Below are 13,441 nucleotides of genomic sequence, written 5' to 3'. Positions count from 1 at the left end.
CACTCCTGTCTCTTATATCTGGAGATATATATTGATACAGCCAAGAACAGCTTTCTAGTTAGGTGCTGGGAATTTCTTGATATCTGAAACATCAACCACCTCCTCAGCCCCATATTTTGCTCTTTGTTTTTGGTCAGGGTAATGGAAATAACTGGCTGAAATGTATTTTTTTCATCTCCAGAAACGTTTATTAGCATGATTAAAAACATTTTTTGAATAGTAAGAGAAGGAGTTTCTAAACATGAAAGTTATCAATGGTCCTACTTTATAACCAATATTTGGAATTGAATGGACAGCTTCATTGCCAGTCTTCATTTATTAAAAACAATCCATTTATCGGTTCCATGACATCATGACTATTGCTTTGTCTGGGAATGAGTCCCTACAGCAATTAAGTATAAAAAATATCTTCCATCATAACTGGAGAGCAACCAGCATTGGAGTGTGATTCTGAGGAAAGAGTTGATTAAAAATACATAAAGAGCTGGGTTTTGTTTTTAAAAACACTCCCTTACACACTACAAAGAAAGAATTAGTATTTTGGCTTTTTAAATTCCTACATGATCCTGAGAATGACAGTCCCCAGAGGTCCCCCCCCACATCATAGGATGCATCTCCTCTTCTGGAGGGCAGATTCCAGGGGTGACTCTGAAGACTTGGGCCTCCATGTCTTTATACTGGTCTGAGAACAAAGACAGCATCGTCCAGAACATAGTAGTCATTGTACATGTCGCCTTCACACAGGTATGGCAGTCTAGTGAAAGCTTCAATGACAAAGCCGGCTTTCCTGAACACCTCAGGCAGGCTATTCACTTGCTCTTCCCAGTTCTGTCCCTTGATTTCCAGAATTTCTGATGATTTTTCCCACTTGCCACCTACATTTTCCACATAGGGATGAAATGGCAAAACCAAGGCCAGGATGACCCTGCCTTGGGTGGGCTCCAAGACACTTCTGATATCTTTTAACAATGTCAGGGGCTGATCACATCAATCCAGCAGATTCAAGCAGCTGATGACATCATACTGAAACCCTGTATTCTGCCATTCATTTATACCAAGCGCTCTGTATTTCTTCTTCTGGAGCTGCCAGGTCATTGTTTCAGAAAGCTCAGTGGCATAAATTTCTTCAAAACGAGGGCTCATGATTTTTGTGACTTCTCCATCTCCAGCACCTAAATCAAGAATTCTATGGGTTTTCCAGTCCGGATTAATTTTAAGCAGTCTCTGAAACTGATCTGGTGAGAACACAAGCATGGAGCCTCTTCCTAGCAATCCGTTAATAGATGTTCTAGATATAAACAGGCTAAAAAAATGATGCAAAAGAATGATAGAGTTGGATAAATAGCCAGCCAGATTTCTCAGTGCTGTTGTTTAAGAAGATCTGTGTTCCTTGGTCAAGATAACTCTGAACAAAGACACACTAAAGTGATTCGCATAATTTCTCTCTGTTGCACACATACCACTGGTGCGTGTCCTCCCCGCCGCCCGCGGCCGCCGCTGGCCCGCCAGGGCCGCTCGTCATGTTCACGTACAGGGTACAGGGAGCGGGAGAGCGGGCAGCGTCCACATCCTCTGCGCCAGCCACTCGGACGCTGGGCTCAGGCACAGCCAGCCCGCCAACAGTCTCATCGCGGGCCGCGGCCGCCAGCTGGGATCACCGTGGGCCCAAGCCCAGGAGGAGGAGGAGCCGCCGCCTCCAGCCACCGGCTCGAGCCATCGCCGCAAAGTCGCCCGTGCAGCCCCCTTCGGGGCCGAGGCAGGGGGTGGGAGGAGCGGCAGGCGCGCCTGAAATGTATTTTTTATTGGATATTATCTGCACTTACATTTCAGATGTGATCCTCTTCCTCCAATCTCATCCTTCCCACACCAACAATTGCCTCCATAATCACCCTATCCCTCTAAGAACATTGGCATTCCCCTACACCAGGAAAACAAGCCTTCACTGGACCAAAAGCCTCTCCTTTCATTAGCCAGAGAATGTTATCTTCTGCTGTATATGTGCCTGGATCCATATGTCTTTTTGTACAAACTCATTGGTTGGTGTTTTAGTCCCTGAGAACTGTGATGGGTTTGGTTAGTTGATAATCTTTTTCTTCCCATGGGGTAGCAGATCCTGCCAGCTTCTTCAGTCCTTTATCTAGCTCCTTCATTGTGGTCCTCATCTTCAGTCTGAAGGTTAGCTGCAAGCATCCTCCTTGTATCAGTATGGTTCTTATCTATTTCCCTTCTCTTTGTCCCCTTTTCTCTGTTTCCAGTCCTTTCAACTATGGTTCATGGATGCTTTCTCCCTTGAGTAATCATACATTTGGGTTTATATCAGTATCTTTCATTTCTCTCTCCTGATTTGCTCCCTATCCTGATGGATATTTATTCTTCTCACATGTTTTTTTATCCGTTTTTAGAACAGGCGTGTTTTCATGCACACATACACCCAAACCTAAGTTATCTCTAAGAGAATAAGACATGGTTTTCATTTTCTGAGTCTAGCTTATTAGCTTAATGAACTCCAGCCTCATTATAGTAAAATTTTTGTTTCCTTTATGAATGAATAAAATTTTACTCTATGTGTACTCATTTTCGTCATTAATAATGCTTCAATTTATTCAAAACAATGCAGTTTCAAAAACTTAAGTTATGGCAGTCAGAAAAAAATGGTCAGAAACACATGATCAGTACTGCCTGTCCTTGTGTTTAACACTGTGGTGGCTTTATTTAAAATACAGTTGCACAAAAGTATTAACTTCAAAGTCTCTAAGCACTTAACATATTGTGTACACACTCACAGTACAGAGAGGGTTAGAGCAGAACTCAGAACTTCTACTGAATAGAAACCCCACCCTTGCTTATTTGCATGAAAATACCACCCACAAAGGTAAACAATCTTAATAGTTATCTGGAGGCCCTATGTGTCCTTTTTAAACTCAAAAACTCTAATTTTGATTGCACAACAGATGATTGATAAAAAGCCAATATATAGATTTAAAATAAGCATTTATTTTGAACCTGGCATAATTTGCAAAGAGAAGTCCTAGGCACTGAAAGCCCACGTTCTGATCACCGAACTAAGGAAATGAAGTTAGCCCTCTGGAGATCCCTGCACTTGCACTGAACTCATCACACACTTATTTCAGTCAGGCATGCATCTTTGTTATCCTCTACAAACAAGCTCATACTTCTTATTTTATAACACCAGGTCAGACATCTTAAGGTCAAAGAGCAGCAGCCCCCCCAATTTTGAGCAATTTCTTCTATGTTTCCCAGAAGACAGGCAAAACAATTTTGCTGATACTAAGTTTTTTTTTTTTAAAAAAAAGACAAAACAAAACAAAAAACTACCTTATACACAGAAAAGAAAAAGGAAAACAAAAGTTAGGAACCAGGATTTAAAAAGCAACTTCATTAAATATGGAGCTTCCTAGACAAGGGGAGAGAGACCTTGTCTTCTCATTTTGATTTAGTAGACATATGAGAAAGAAAACTCATACCCACACCCCAAAAGTTTTTCTGTTTTTTGGATAGCCACTTGAAATAAATACCAAATTCAAGATTGATTTGCAAAGTCTCCTATTGCCACTATATTCCAAACAAATGCTACATCTGATCATGCTTTCAAACTACAGGAAGAACAATTAAAGTTCCACTCAGAAACATAATAAATACTTCACAGCGTTGGTATCCAAATCACCTAGTCAAACTTAGACCTGGACGTGTTATTAGCTATTGGTTGTCAATCAGTCTGACCTCTGAGAAAGAGGATGCTGCTGCTTTATCCTAACACAGCCTCATGTTGTCAACAAAGCCTGTCTGGGAACATGACACACCCATCACTGCAGCTCAACAGATACTCCGTCTTTTCCATTTCACTTGTTAGAAACCGAGACAGATGGCTGAGATACAGATGAAGTCTCTGGGGTTTCTACAGCTTTGCCAGCTTTCTTTTGAATGTGGACATGAGTGAAGCAATGAAGGCAACAGAAGAGGAACAGCTGGGAGGGAAGGCACCCCTGACCCACTCAGTCACCCACAGGGAAGCTCCACTGAAAGTCTGGACTTAGAAAAAGGCTCCTTAGTGCCTTGAACTGTATCAGTCAACAGAACAAAGCCCTGACCTGCCTTCTGAAGAGAACCCTCTTATTATGCTTCTACTTTCCAAACTGTGACAACAAAGCCCTCAGATACCCTCACCCCACCCCAAAAATCTACCTTCAAGCTAATAATCTCTGAATCACCACTAATAAAAAACAACAATGAAAAACAGTGTTATCGTTGAAGACTATTGCCATTTCATATTACAACTGAGTGTAATTTGTTAACTTATAAATAACTTAAACATTATGAATGAAATTCACCAAACTACACCTGTGTCAAAGCAACCATGTTTTAATCATGGGCCAAAAATGTCTAATACATTAAGCATGAATTATAAGATCTAAATAAAATGCTAGGGAATTTCACTATAGGAAGATGAATGAGAATTCTAAGTACATTATGATTAACAGACTAGCAAATCTTAACCGAATTGGTAAGCCCAAAATAGTAAAACCACACGTTTCCTATAAAAAGTTACACATCATCTTTTATTGGGACCACTATCTTACATAAAGAAACAAAGACATTGTGATCACTCTACTGCATGCCCAGGAGTGCCAGGCAGCCTCTCTCTCTCAGAAGTGTCTAATTGTCGTCTTCCTCCTCATCATCTTCAGCATCTCGATTTCTTTTCTCTCGCTGGAGACCCTCTTCTTCCTCTTCTTCCTCTTCCTCCCCTTCGTCAACATAATCATAATCATCTTCTTCATTCTGAACTTTTTCTTTCATTAAGTATTAGAGGCCCACCTCCTCTGCTCCCTCTCCTACTTCTGAACCAGCTTTATCCTCATCCTCATCTTCCTCATCTTCATATCCTTCAATTGGACCAGCTTCATCTTCTTCTTCGTCTTCCTCATCTTCATCTCCATCCTCCTCCTCCTAGTCCGGTGTTTCATTGTCCTCCTGATTGAATCCATCCAAGTACCTGATTTGTTGCAGCAGCTCAAAAATATTTTCTCCATAATCTTCCAGGTTGGTGATCTCACAATTAAATAAATCAAGACTTTTCATTATTTTTAAAGATTTTGCAGTGCTTCGACTGTACTGAGATCTTTAATTTTGTTTCCACTCAGATTGAGGTAGGTAAGGTTTGGATATTTCTCTGCCAGGACTTCCAAGCCTCCAGAAATTATATTGTCACTAAGTTCCAACTTCCAAAGCTTATTTAAGCTGGGAAGCCGGGCCAAGGAACTTAGTTCCACGTTAGCCATACTAAGAAACACCTGTTCTTTAAAGGTGTCATTCAGGCCTTCGATTTCCACATTGACACACAAACATTTATCAAGGACTAACTCTGTCACCTCCTCCAGGGCTCTGTTCTTCAACTCCATGGTAATCTTCTTCTTCCTCTCATGTTCTTCTCCTTTCCCCTTGCCTGAGCTCCCAACTATCCCCAACCAGAAAGAAACCTCTAAAGGTCTGGAGATGAATGAAAAGAGATGCAAAGACAAATGCCCACTACCACTCGGGTGTGGGAGAGAAAGAAAAGAAGAGCAAATGGAGTCTGAGGACTTGGGACTAACTCGGCTGCCCCCACCTCTTAGTCCACACACCCACATGTGCACACTTGGGCATGCACACACTTTCACACACAGAGAGAGACATGCACGCGCCTGCAGTTCCTTCCCTTTCAATGGATGCTGGGAGGCTCCTATGTTTACTTTAAAAAAATTCATTCGTCTTTAGACATCTGTGATGGTTCAACTTCTTAGCTACTCTGAATTCAATCAATAAACATAGATGTTCATATATCCCCATAGCAAAATGTAGACACCTTTATCCATATAATTGGTGGTTGTGGTAAAAGTGTGTCACAGGTCAGTGAAACATTTCATTCGATGAAAATATTTTTATCATAATATCATAAGGTTTTCTACCCAATACCCAAATGACCACGTATAATCCTCTGTACCTCCAATTCCAAGATATTTGTTGCCCTCTCCTGGACTCTAAGTGTCCACTCTCTCTCTCTCTCTCTCTCTCTCTCTCTCTCTCTCTCTCTGTGTGTGTGTGTGTGTGTGTGTGTGTGTCTGTGTGTGTCTGTGTGTGTATGTGTGTGTATGTGTGTGTGTGTGTAATGGTAGGGACTCTACATTCCCAAGAAGCACAATAATGCCCGATTTATTCTTCTCTCAGATATGGGGGTGTGGTAGGTGTCCTGACTTTCCTCACCTATAATAATGAGTGTCTATCTGGTGCATTCTGTGATTGTGATGATGTCTCCTATCATGACGGACTTATTTTCTTTTTCATGTAATATGGATTGAATTTAGGGCTTCCAATATTTTACAGAAATATTTAGACTATGTCACTAAATTTTGTCCTCAACCCTTAATTGAGATTCTAGGCAGGTGATCTACAACTGAGATTCACTCCCATTACCTCATTAAGAGATACTAGGCAGGTGATCTTCTACTGACTTAAACTGCTAGCCCCCTTGAAAACTTATTTAATGCAAGATCTTATTAAGTTTTCTAGGCAGGTCTTAAAGTTGAATGAGATCTTCTTCTCAGCTCCCACGTGCTGGAATTTCCAGTCGATCTACCTGAACCATTCCTATGTTTCTTTTCAATTCATTTACAGAACATTTGGAGATAGGCATTTTCAAAACAGAAAAAAACCCTGGTGCACAGTATGGGCAGAAAGGGCAGAACAAACATTAATTCTTTACACCTAACCAAGTTTGCCCTTTAAACAAATCACACAGAAACAGAAAAAAAATCCTACCTAGACTTACTATCCAAGAGTTTTAATAAGTTTTATTCCTAATAGATAGGGAGGGCAAAGTAGTGAGTGTTAAAATAAAGAATGGGGAAACTAATATCAAATTAACAGGAATCTTGCCTTATTTAATGGCCATTTGCTTTGTCAGATTTGTGACTTGAAAACTACCTATTGGTGGGCAAAGGGAGGGTATTGAGATAGGTCACATACAGCCAAGGCCTCAAACTTGCATTGGACCATACATTATACTCTACAATGACATTATTGTGTTAATTCACCTGCCTCAGATTTCCTCAGGTTGAGATCAGGAATATGGGACACCACTTGTGTTCTAGGAATTAGAATATCGGACATAATCTCTAGACCTCTGAATGACCTCTACCAGGGAGGCCCATGACTAGGTCTTTAAGCCTCTTGATGATATTTATTCCCTATAGTCACCTGGAGAGCCCCAGCACTGGTACTTTGACTGACCCTGGGAACTTGGGATTGGGGACAAGTAGGGTCACTATAACATACTCTTAATATTTCAAGTCCACCTCTGCATTCTCACCAATCTTTTTCTTTTTGGTTTTCTTCAAGACACAGTATCCCAGCTCAGTTTTTTTTTAATTTAAAAGAAAATCACCAAAATTTTTTTTTAAAAAATTAAAGAGAGATAAACATCAGCACACCAGAGAGCTCAAAAGAGGTATAATCCAAATACCCATGAAGATCATGGAGTGTGTTAAACTTTGATAAGCCAAAAGAATATTAGGAACTAATACCATATCCCTACACTCATTCCATTGTGTGTTTATTCAAATTTATACTGCCAATGATCTTGTACTATAAGTGAAGATAGAGTTGGAAATTGAACTCAAAAGTTTACAAAACTAAAGTTGAAAAATTAAGAATAAGTTATACTTTTATAATCTTGAATTACTTGTGGAAATATTCTAAATATGGTTTGCCTGTATTTGAGGCTTATGCTATAACTAGCCTCTGTACCACATTCCATTTTGTAGAATTTAAGATTCCTACCTTACTCTTAGTATGTTTCTCTTCCTGGGAGGCCAGATAATCTCTTGGCCATATCTTTGAATTTCTACCTTGATTTCTACTTTTCTTAAATATAGTAATAGCTTTTTGCTTGAATATTCTCACCACAACTCTCAATGAAGGTAAATTTGTTTCCACCTTTCCTACATGGACAGTTTTTTTACAGAGGCATAATAAGGCTCTAATGAGACACCACTGGGAGAGAGATGGTTTCATGGGAGCACAAACTCATCTGAGAGGAAACCAACAACCCTGCTCAAATTCTTGTCCCGAGAGGAGCCCAGCTCAGTTTTGTGTGATATATCTACAAATATTCACATAGACACACAAAATGTATGCATGTGTAAATCAAATAGAAAATATCCTCAACCTATACTGTCTAGTTGTTTGTGTCAACTTGGCACAAGCTAAAGTCATAAAAGAGGAAGTGGCCTCAGTTCAAGAAATATGTGCATGAGTTCTATCTGTAATGTGTTTTCTCATTTAGTGATAAATAGGGGAGGGACCATCACAATGTACATGATTCTATCTCATTGCTAATGGCCCTGGGGTCTATAAGAAAGCAGGCTGAGCAAGCCAGTAAGCACCAGTAAGCAGCAACTATCCATGGACTCTCCATCAGCTCTTACAGTTTTCTGCCCTGTTTTATTTCCTGTCAACCTCATTTGTTGATGAACAGCAATGAAAAAGTATAGGTGGAAAAACAATTTCCTCCTTATCTTGCTTTTGAAAATACTGTTTTGTTGCAGCAATAAAAACCCTTACTCAGACACCTACCATGTGAACCTGATATTCTTTAACATTAACTGAACACATTTTCCAAATGAATTCAGAGGTCTCACTCTAGAGCCTAGGCTGCCTCCAGTTCCAATTAACCCTCCTGCTAGAGCTTCTTTCATTCTGGAATTACAAACCACACTTTGTTTAAGGGATCATGAGTTTAAACCCAAATTTTCTCAAAGTCACTTGCAAGACAGATTTCCTTCCTATCAGGATCAATTGTTCATCACCTTTACTGAAAAATATGGAAAAGCATCAAATACATATATTATTTTGATACATTTTGAAAGTTGCTGCTGGGTCTTTTTGGGAGAAAGAGACCCATTCATAGTTTGGCATAGGCTGTAAAGGGGCTGAATTTTCTAATGTACCTGAGGGGTGGACTGCACCTAAGGCAGAATTGTTCACAGATTTTGGCCATAGAGATACTTCCTGTTGCTTGCTGGGAGCTACTCTTCTGGAATCCAAGTTGTAGGAGGAATTGAGAGTGTGTGATTTTGTTGGAAGGGAACGCCTTTTCTATAAGATCTGAAACTTCCAACCACTGTTATCTCTGTAGTTCCATGGAACAGTTCAGTGAATTTTCAGGTGCCTGGGAGGGGTCATTGAACTCTAAGCTGCTCTATAGTTTGTAGGTGTTGTACTTCAGGCCTGACAAAGAGGTCTAGATTGGGCCAGAAATGGTTTTATAGAATGAGGTGCCTGAGAGGGGAGTAGGTGCCAAATCTCTCAACTGGGGCACCATGGGAGAAGAATAGTGATCAGCTCACTGGAATGGGAACACATAAATGCATAGGTTGAGGGAAAGAGCAGAAAACACAGGCAAGGCCATACCAAGGGCATAGCTCATGGAATAAGAGACTGAAGTAAGAGGACTCAGGGGCCAGTAGTCCAGCTTACTCGGCCTTGGGAAAAAGAGACTCTGATACCTGATTCCAATGAAAATAGTGGCTAGTGCTATGAAAGGTGGGTCTGAGTGAATAGATATTAGCTGTAGAAACCCAAGTTTCCTAAAACACTCATCCGGAAAGGTCATGTGAATGTGTCTGATACATTCTTCATAGGACAAACTTTTGTCTCTCCTCCCAGGGACTGCTATTTCTGCTATTTTTACTGCTTCCTGTATTTCACCCTGTGATTCTAGAACCAGACATAAAATGAGAGAGGGATAACAGGGTAAGTAAAATGTTAAGAGACCTCATTGTTCTCAGGTAGCAGTAAGAGCCACATAATGTGACTCATTATCCAATGATGGAACAGCTGTGTTTGTTCTGTGTACCCAACCAATTATGCATGTAAACATGTACACAGCAACCTATATGTACTAGTAACATGTATACATAAATGCATATAATTATACATGCATGCATATAGAAAGACATGCACCATCTAACCACTTGTCCACACATTCATGCATATAAGAATGCATTATCCTCAGAAATATACATGGAGTCACACATATAGACATACATACTTTTATACATGCAGCCACCCACCTGATCCCATGAACATTTGTGCAATCATGCATTAACCTAATACAATGTACAACCTTGCATATATTATTACAGTATATTTACATAATATATTCTACTTACATTTCATACAGAGCTATGCAATATACAAATAGTATGTTAACATATTTCTTCACATGAATTTGTACATTCAAATATGCATACATCATACTAATATATAATACATGCAATCATAATCCATGTATAGAGCATTATTCTGGGATGCGGAAGGCTCTGGGTTCAACTTCCCACACTGCAGAACACACACACACACACACACACACACACACACACACACACACACACACATACACACACACACACACACACACACATACACACACACACACTTTCTCTCTCAAACACACATATTTTTCTTACCCACTAATCCTCTCAGTCACCTAATAATCATGCATCATCAGCCTTTACTATTAACACATATCAGGAGTCATAATGGAACAGCAAATAAATAGCAGGTGATTGTCCTGAGATGGCCTGCCTGGTATAATTATAATATCTATGTCAGGTTGACCCTTATTAAGCAACGCTGTAAGAGAAGTCATTTTAGGAAAGATTCCTGCTATAATATGCTTTTCCTGTAATCATGAAACATATATAACAATTACTAAGTAATGGCACACCACTTGGAGCAGATCTCTGCAGATCTATAAAAATGTACTGTCTTGTAGTGAGGCTACATAGACATACAAATGACTTCTTAAGTCTTAACGATGATCCTATAAGAATTCCTAAAATTATGTCAGTAATTATTTGGCTCTTTTATAATGGGTCTGCTTTAGTTTTTTTTTTTTTTTTTTTTTTCTGGTAGTCAAAACTGCAGTGAGAACACTGCCGGTCTCACAAGTGTCACCAGTTAATTGTTCTTAGATAGTAACCAGACATTCTCCTACTCAGGGCATATTTTGAGAAGTTGTAAAACCAAAGGTCATAAAAAGAGAACTAATGATTTATTTTGAATACTGGAACAGAGGATAAAATATTGGCTGGGTTCATCTATACAAAACTTAATAGCTTAGTTATGGTTTTAAAATTTCAATGAACCTGTGGAGCTCAAAGAGGTGATGGATGTTTAGAAGGATAATTACTACTAATGAATATGAATGTATTTTTTTGTTGAAAATTTCTATTTCAGTTTTTGATTTGATTTTTGTGTGAACTTGTGATGAGCTTTGAAACATGTCATCATGTGTTCTGAAAGATACATAAGTACTGAGGACGAAGAGATGAGAGGTGGATTGGAAGAACTATTTTTCCCTTAGCAAAAATTTTTCACTTTTTCCAGTTAGAAGAATTTTTCTCTGTTCCTGCATAGGATATTTTTTTCCTTAGATAGCTCTCATAGAAAACTTTTTATAACTTAGAAAAAAATATTATAATCACTTTTTAACTGTCCATTTTTCCTTCTGTGTCCTCTGACCAGTAGGGTGAAAGTTAGAGCACAGCAGTCATGGGAGAGAACAAAGACCACATTGCTTAAGCCCCAGCTGTTGGGCTACAGGTGTCAATCACCTACACCAGCAGCATTTTACCCTCAGAAACAGCAAGAAACTTTTTTGGAATTTTTAGAAGTCATCATCACATTTCAGTACAGCTAGAAATCTAGAAAGTTCTGAGTCCCACAGACTTTAAAGCCATTACCAGATTTCTAGTATGTGTAATTCACGACTACCCTGTCCAGGCTGGGAAACTCCCAGTAAAAGGGGGCATCAGAGGAGTTAGTATTCTATTGAAGTGAGTAATGTTAGTCTTCATATAAGTGGGTAAGCCATATAGGTGGGGTGGAGGCTTGATATATAGTCTAAACTGGCCTCAAGCTCAAGACAAAACTTCTGCCTTAGCCTCCAAAATGCTGTGGATACAGGTGTGAGCCATTATGTTTAGTGTGTTATTCTAGAAGGGGTTGTTTCTGGAAGATTCTTTCAAGTAAATGCACAGGCACATCAGTTTGGAATTTTAAGCACTATGAACCTTGTGGGTCTCCTTGGTTTATAAGATGATTTGATTGCTTACTGGTTACTAAGTAACCATGATGATGAAGCTAGTTCTCTGAAACTAGGTTTCATAGCAAAGACCTGTCATAATGCTGCTCTTCAGGAGGAAAGAAGGTCTGCCTGGGTTGCAAAGTGTTTTCAAGACCAGCCTGAGAAATTTGGGAGACTGTCTCACAATGTCAATGCTCAAATAGATAGTCCAACCCCGTGGACATATGGGCAGTGTAAATATGACCTAATGGGTTTTAAAGAGGAGTAGGAGAAGGGGAGAAAAATTAATGGCATGAATGAAATTGAGATAGAAATGGAGGGCATCACAGAAAAATAAAAAGTATAGAAGAGGTAGGTATAACTTCAATATATCATATGAATATATGAAATTAACAAACTATAATTTGATTTGCTTAGTTTTTTGAAAGCATAGTACAATTACATTGTTTTACATTGTATACTGACAATTTTCTTTACTTCTTCCAAAGTAAAGACTTTTTACAAGATTAAGAAAATGAACTATGCTAGAGAGATGGTTTAACATTTATGAGTACACTTTGCTCTTGTAGAGGATCTGTGTTCAGGTCCCAGTACTTGCATTTCATGGCTCTCAAATATCTATAGCTCCAGATCCAGGGGATTGAATGCCATCATCTATCCTTTTCCGACACTGCACTTCTATGTGTGCATGCACACATATAAACACAATCAAAAATGGATCTCTAGCCTTATATAGTGACTTTATTAACAACATCTGGGAGTCAGAGGCAGGGGAGACTCTGGTGAGTCCAAAGCCAGGATAGTTTACATATTATAACTTTGTCTCAAAAATAAATTGTTTTCAGCCACAGACAGATCAGACATGCTGACATCAGGACTGACAGCTGGCTTGCAGAGAACTGAGCACCCAGGGAAGATGGAGGAGGTCTTTCCTTATGGAGCCCACCTTCCTCAATGTGTACCTGGAGCTAGAGCAGGTCTATTGCGTTTGTAACTCACAGCCTGCCCATAGAGAGCTGAACACTGATTAGAGTGACCACAGTTTGTTGGGCACTCTGAAGAGAAGCAGGAGGGTTCTCATTCCTGGAGGAGAAGTGAGTTGACATTCCCACCCCACAGTCTACCCAGGGAGAAGTTGCCTGGAACTCTCAGGGAGCAGGGGTTGGTGCTACCTGGAAACAGACACTTCCAGGCAAGAATAGAAGCAGCTCAGATGCATCAGGACTAGACACTGCCTTTGGAACTCATAGGCTACCCAGAGAGCTGAACCTCTAGAAACAATCTACCTCTGGA

General features: G+C 39.7%; 2 pseudogenes across 2 annotated transcripts; both read right to left on the bottom strand.

The window, feature by feature from the left end:
- Positions 1-672: 672 nt before the first annotated feature.
- On the bottom strand, positions 673-1,629 carry LOC308413937 (protein-L-histidine N-pros-methyltransferase-like; annotated as a pseudogene). Its single transcript has one exon. The product of its transcript is annotated as a protein-L-histidine N-pros-methyltransferase-like (transcript).
- A 3,045-nt stretch (positions 1,630-4,674) lies between these two features.
- On the bottom strand, positions 4,675-5,429 carry LOC308413668 (acidic leucine-rich nuclear phosphoprotein 32 family member E-like; annotated as a pseudogene). The gene has a single exon. The product of its transcript is annotated as an acidic leucine-rich nuclear phosphoprotein 32 family member E-like (transcript).
- Between the last annotated feature and the right edge of the window lie 8,012 nt (positions 5,430-13,441).

Source organism: Micromys minutus (assembly GCF_963924665.1).
Source record: "Micromys minutus genome assembly, chromosome: 32".
NCBI classification, from domain to species: domain Eukaryota; kingdom Metazoa; phylum Chordata; class Mammalia; order Rodentia; family Muridae; genus Micromys; species Micromys minutus.
This window is presented reverse-complemented; position numbering and strand designations above follow the sequence as displayed.